Source organism: Entelurus aequoreus, linkage group LG09 (genome assembly GCF_033978785.1).
Source record: "Entelurus aequoreus isolate RoL-2023_Sb linkage group LG09, RoL_Eaeq_v1.1, whole genome shotgun sequence".
NCBI classification, from domain to species: domain Eukaryota; kingdom Metazoa; phylum Chordata; class Actinopteri; order Syngnathiformes; family Syngnathidae; genus Entelurus; species Entelurus aequoreus.
The window spans coordinates 73,249,220-73,256,719 of record NC_084739.1 but is presented as its reverse complement, the minus strand read 5'-3'; positions in this window follow the sequence as shown (position 1 = coordinate 73,256,719).

The following is a 7,500-nucleotide window of genomic DNA, read 5'->3' as shown; positions in this document are numbered from 1 at the left end:
TCAAATTTGAGAGCAGGCTGCAACGAACATGTACTAATCCTCACCATCATGGTGGAAAATGAACTCAGTCTCTTCCAGTTATAGACCAGTAACAGAGAAAAATTAAAGCTGCAAGCAGCGATGGACGGGACCGACTTTGACGGCACATACAATCCAAACTGGAGCAGTAATCAAAACTATTTCATCAACTTTTAATCAGAAGGGTTCAATCTCTCCCCTGTGCTAGTTTGAAGCCGACAAGACAAACGCGCTCTGAGGAGATAATGTTTGAAAAAAGGTGACCGGTTTTTACAAAACTTTTGTTTTGAAGGGGGAATTGCAAACTTCCTGTTGATTTTTGCTGGAGGTTGTCAGTGAATGAAATCTAGGTCTAAGTGAGACCTACATAGAGGTTTTTGTTTCATGTCTCTACGACATTCCTACTGGAAGTTACAGGCAGTTTTGTCTGTTTTCTTCCTAGGAGCAGTTTTGTCTGTGTTTACTTTCTAGGGGGCGCTAGAGCGCAATTTTGAGTTTTGTGGTTGGGTTTTTCATTGGATCGCAATTTTTGCCGGTCCTGTTGTGTGTGTCCAGTTTGGTGAGTTTTGAAGCATGTTAAGGGGTTCAAATTATAGCTCAAAGAGGCAAAGGTGACTGTTTTTACAAAACTTGTGTTTTGAAGGGGGAATTGCAAACTTCCTGTTGATTTTTGCTGAAGGATGTCAGTGTATGAAATCTAGGTCTAAGTGAGACCTACATAGAGGGTTTTGTTTCATGTCTCTACGACATCCCTACTGGAAGTTACAGGCAGTTGTGTCTGTGTTTTCTTCCTAGGGGGCGCTAGAGCGCAATTTTGAGTTTTAAGGCTAGGTTTTTGGATTAGATCGCAATTTTCGCCAGTCCTGATGTGTGTGTCAAATATGGTGAGTTTTGAAGCATGTTAAGGGGGTCAAATCACAGCTCAAAGAGGCGGCGGTATAATAATAATAAAACCTTACAAATACAATAGGGTCCTCTGTCCCAAAGGGACATTCGGTCCCTAATAAGACATTTCCACTGTGACAGAAGGTAGTGCAGCTTTCAGATACTTCCATCAAGGTGTGTCAGGTCACCCACTGTCAGGCCAACGGATAGAAAATCAATGGAAGCAGCTTCTATTTTTACCATCACACACGTGCACGCGGCTCAACATGGCGACACTCCACTCAGACGAGTCGCCTCCTCATCCTTTGTCGTCCTCAGCAGCCACAGGCGCTTCCAAATCATCACACATTAAACTAATGAGACGGATGACTGAACCGTAATAACACGATGCTAATGTCCACTAATAAGACGGAGAATAGTGATTGGCCGGGGGGGCGTGCGGTATCGCTTTGATATGATTGTGTGCGGCTCTGACACGGTGGCCTCAGAAATGACAGAACCGCATCATAGTAGTTTGATACGATAGTCTGCCTTTTTGCTAATTAGCAGGCTACTTCCTGGTTCACATAAAACGATAAAAGATGACAAGACGATGTTATATTTGTCAAGACTTGGACTATGGGTTGTTTGTTTTCCCGAGATGCAAGTAAAGTTGGAGCGGGCAAGGCGTGAAGGTAAGGACATGATTTAATTTCACTATGAAAAAAGGAACAACGATGGCAAACAAAAGGCGCGCACAAGGCAGAGGTACAAACTTGACTATGAAACAAAAACTTACACTTAACGTAAACTATGGACATGAAACAAAAGAACTGCTAAACTTGACGTGAATAAACAAAAACTTACTTGGAACCAGCATGGAAACGATCATGGAACAATGGCATGGAATGAACACATGAGTGACAAGGGTAACAGCAGATAGCAGAGCATGAATGTGATGTCGGCAGGCTGAGTGCCTGGCAACTACAGGCTGAAATAGTGGTGACGTGATTAACAACAGGTGCGTGAGTCCAAATGAATCAGGTGCGTGACATGAGGACAGGTGAAAACTAATGGGTTGTCATGGAAACAAAACAGGGAGTGAAAAAACAGGAACTGACAAAATCCAAAAACTAAACAGAACATAGCCAAACTAAACATGATCGATCACCAAGACATGACAATATTTGTATTTCCGGGGTGAGGACAACTGTTTCAGTGTAGCTCAGACAACTAAAAGACATTCTAAAGTTATTTATAAAGTGAATGTATCGTATTTGTGTATTTTTGCCTGTTTGCTAATTAGCAGTCTACTTCCTGGTTCACTTAAGACGATAAAAGATGACAAGTTAATGTTATATTTGTAATTCTGGGGTGAGTACAACGGTTTCAGTGTAGCTCAGACAATATATATATATATATATATATTATATGTATATATATATATATATATATATATATATATATATATATATATAAGATATATATATATATATATATATATATATATATATATATATATATATATATATATATATATATATATATATATATATATATATATATAATGTATATGTATGTGTATATATATATAAATATATATATATAATGTATATGTGTGTGTATATGTATGTACATATAATGTAAATGTATGTATATTACAGTATAATGTATATGTGTGTGTGTATATGTATGTATATAATCTATTTGTGTGTGTATTACACACACATATATATTATATATACATACACATATATATATATATATATATATATATATATATATATATATATATATATTATATATATATATATATATATATATATATATATATACATATATACATATACATATACATACATACATACATATTATACATATATATATATATATATATATATATATATATATATCTATATATATATATATATATATATATATATATATATATATATATATATATATATATTGTGACGTCACCCTCTGTATCGGGTTCTTCTGGAACCACAGGAAAGGGAACAACACTCTGCTGCAGCGGGTTACAAATCGTTTTAATGATCTTGCACAACCGTGTCCGGTGGCTTTTCAGCTCCTCCTTGGTCCTCGCCTCTGCTTTTCAGCACCGCTCACGTGGTGTCGCTCTCGTGCTCTCCAGCCCACACCCCCCCCTCATGGTCTCCGACGCTGCTAATAAAGGAACAGGTGATTAGATAACTCGTTCCAGCTGAGATATCCACTCACCTGTCTGCCGCTTCATGGCCGGCCCCTGCACACACCCCGCCCGCAGGGAACGCGTGCACCACGCCCCTCTCCACATGCCTCCACTGCTAGACTCAGGCCGGGCAGCCGTCCGGCCGCGCCCACCCCCCCACACACCCCCCCCCATAGCGGGGCGAGAGAGGAAGTCGGCCACGGCCATCTGCGCACCCGGCCTGTGACCACCCGGAAGTTGTAGGGCTGTAATGCCAGATACCACCGGGTGATCCGCGCGTTGGCGTCCTTCATGCGGTGGAGCCACTGGAGCGGTTTGTGGTCCGAGCAGACAGACTGGAGGCGACGCCCCAACAGGTAGTAGCGGAGGGCCCCGACCGCCCACCGGATGGCAAGGCACTCCCTCTCCACCGTGCTGTACCTTGCCTCCCGGTCCGAGAGTTTCCGGCTGATGTACAGCACGGGGCGGTCGACGTCCCCCACCCGCTGTGACAGCACCGCCCCCAGCCCCCGGCCCCGACGCGTCCGCCTGCAGACAGAAAGGGATGTCAAAGTTAGGCATGTGCAGCACCGGCTCCTCGCAGAGTGCTGTTTTTACCTTCTCAAACCCCCGCTGGCACTGCTCCATCCACTGGACCAGTTTCTGGAGCACCCTTTCGGGTGAGGTCAGTCAGTGGGCCGGTCAAGTCCGCGAACCGGGGAATGAACCGGCGGTAGTAGCCCGCCAGTCCCAAAAACTGCCTCACCTCTTTTTTTGTCTTGGGGGGTGGACAGGCCGCGATTGCCGCTGTTTTGTCTACCTGGGGCCGCACCCTGCCCCCCCCCCCCCAAGTGGTACCCCAGATACTGTACCTCCCTCCCGGCCAACTGCGCACTTCGCCGGGTTGGCGGTGAGCCCCGCCCGCCTCAGGGACTCAAGCACCGCCCCCACCCGCCGCATGTGTTCTTCCCAGCTGCCACTCTGGATGATGACATCATCCAGGTATGCAGCCGCGTATGCAGCGTGGGGGCGCAGCACGCGGTCCATGAGACGCTGGAACGTGCGCGGGCGCACCGAACAAGCCAAACGGAAGTGTCACGAATTGGTACAAAACCTTCCGGAGTGGAGAAGGCCGTTTTTTCTCGGGACTCTGGTGACAAGGGAATCTGCCAGTAGCCCTTGGTCAAATCCAGTGTCCGTGAAAAAACGAGCAGTGCCCAGCCGATCCAGGAGCTCGTCGACCCGAGGCATTGGGTACGCGTCAAAACGTGACATTTCATTCACCCTGCGGTAATCCACACAGAACCGCACAGTCCCCATCCTACTTCCCAACCAGAACAACGGGAACTGCACCACGCGCTGTGGGATTCTTCTATTACCCCCAACTCAAGCATGGTTTTTAATTCCTCCCGAACCACTTTGCGCTTGTGTTCGAGAAGCCGATATGGCCGAGACCGCACCGTAACCCCCGGGCTGGTCTCAATATGATGTCGGATGAGATCCGTGCGCCCGGGCCGCGAGGAGAACACTTCCGAGTAGCGCCGCTGTAACTCAGCAACCTCCGCTCTCTGCGCCAATGTGAGCTGGTCATCACAGGACAACTGAGGGCCCGGGCCAGAGCGCGGGATCTCCGGCCCCAACTCCTCCTCCTCCTTCACCACTGTCACCATGGAAACAGGCTCCGCCTCTTTCCATGCCTTCAGCAGGTTCAGATGATAGATCTGAGTGTCTCCGCGTCGGTCCGAGCGCCGAACCTCGTAATCGACATCACCCACTTGCCGTGTGACCTCAAAGGGTCCCTGCCACTTTGCAAGTAATTTGGAGCTTGAGGTTGGAAGCAACACAAGTACTTTTTCTCCCGGTGTGAATTTGCGTAGTTGGGTCCCCCTGTTATACGTGCGCCGCTGACGCTCTTGGGCACGGAGCAAATTCTCACGTGACAAGTGCCCCACCTTGTGGAGTTTTGCTCGCATGTCCATGACGTACTGAATTTCATTTTTGCTGGAGCTTGGACCCTCCTCCCAGCTTTCTTTAATCACGTCCAGCACTCCGCGAGGCCTCCGGTCATACAATAACTCGAACGGTGCAAAACGAACTGAGGCCTGAGGTACCTCCCGCATCGCAAACATTAGGGGGTCCAACCATTTATCCCAATTCTGTTTGTCCTCGTGCATAAATTTACGGATCATGGTTTTCAGCGTTTTTTTTAATCTCTCCACCAACCCATCCGTTTGCGGATGGTACACGCTGGTGCGGATCGCTTTAATTCCCAGTAACCCGTAAAGTTCCTTTATCGTGCGTGACATAAAGGACGTGCCCTGGTCAGTCAGAATCTCTTTCGGGATTCCAACTCGGGAGATGACCTGAAACAGCGCTTGCGCAACACTCTTGGCCGAGATAGAGCGCAAGGGCACTGCTTCGGGATAACGCGTTGCGTAATCCACCAGGACTAACACAAAGCGGTATCCCCGTGTGCTCGGGTGAAATGGTCCGATGAGGTCCATCCCAATTCTCTCGAACGGGACCTCCATGAGCGGTAATGGGCGCAAGGGCGCCTTTGGGGCGGCCGCTGGGTTCACCAACTGGCAGTCCGGGCAAGCAGCGCACCAACGGCGCACATCTGCCCGGAGGCCTGGCCAATAGAAATGGACCATGACCCGATTAAGTGTTTTATCATACCCTAAATGGCCAGACATGGGATTAAAATGCCCCGCCTGGAAAACCATTTCCCGGCGGCATTTTGGCACCAACAACTGGGTGCGTTCCTCCCCGGTTTGAGTGTCACGGCTCACTCGGTATAATCTATCCCGAATAATTGAAAAATGGGGGAATACCCATGCTTTCCCCGGGCGCACCAGCTGACCGTCAATGTAATCCACCTGGTCCCAGGCCTCGCGCAAGGTTTCATCACGGGACTGCTCGAGGGGAAAGTCCTCAGTAGGTTGCCACCGGGGGGCCGGGGGGGCCTCCCGCGAAGCCCCCACCGGTTCCCGCTCGGCAGTACCCGATGAAGCCCCGTCGCCGCTGAAAACCGTGCGGATAGCCCCCTCACCGACTGCCCGTGAACGCACCCCCATACATTGTGTCACCAAATGGTTAAATCCCGGCCAATTCGTCACTAAAATTACGGGGTGCGTAAGGTGCGCGCTTACGGCAACCTTGACTTTATGCTTTTGTCCCTCATATAAAATTTGCACTGGCACAATAGGGTACTCGTGCACATCCCCATGAATACACCTAATTTTCACCCGTGTCGCCCGCTTCAACGCCCCGGGTCGAACCAGGTTTTGGTGGACCATGGACTGTTTTCAACCCGAATCCACCATTGCCCGATATGTACCCCCCTGTACCCTTACCGGGACACAGTACGTCTCCCCTAGATCGGGGGCGTGTGCTGGAGGCCCGACAACCCGCATCACCTGCCCCACCTCCATCATGGAGCACTCCCGGCGCACGTGCCCGGGCTGTCCGCACCACCAGCACACCGGCCCTGGTGTTTGAGGTGCCATCTGCGAGGGAAGCCCTCTCCCCGCAGCGCCGGTATCCTGGAATGCACAAATTGTAGAGTTATTATCACCCCGTGCCCCCCCCTTGTCGTGTGTCTCTGGGTGCGTGTGGGTGTGTGTTCTTTTTTTATGTCCATGTGGGGAACCTGTTCGCTGGCTCCGGGTGGCTCAGGCTGGCGTGGTCGTCGCTGCGGAGGTTCCCCCTCCAACCCCCCCCCATCGCGGGGCGAGTCGCCGGCGGGGTCCTGGGGTGGGCCCCTCGGCCTTCTTGGTTGCCATCTCCCGCTGGACCGCCAGGTGTTCCTCCGCCAGTTTCACAGCAGATTTGACGTCTGTGGGGCTGTGGTAGCGTACCCACGCGGATGTCCTGGCCGGGATGGCCTCCACGAATCGCTCCAGCACGATTGCCTCCAGCATTTATATATATATATATATATATATATATATATATATATATATATATATATATATATATATATATATATATATATATATATATATATATATATATATATATATATATATATATATATATATATATATATATATATATATATATATATATATATATTTTATATATATATATATATATATATATATATATATATATATATATATATATGTATATATATATATATATATATATATATATATATATATATATATATATATATATATATACATACATACATACATATATACATATATATACATACATACATATATACATATATATATACATACATACATATATACATATATACATACATATATATATATATATATATATATATATATATATATATATATATATATATATATATATATACATACATACATACATACATACATACATATATATACATACATACATACACATACATATATATACATACATATACATACACATACGTATATATA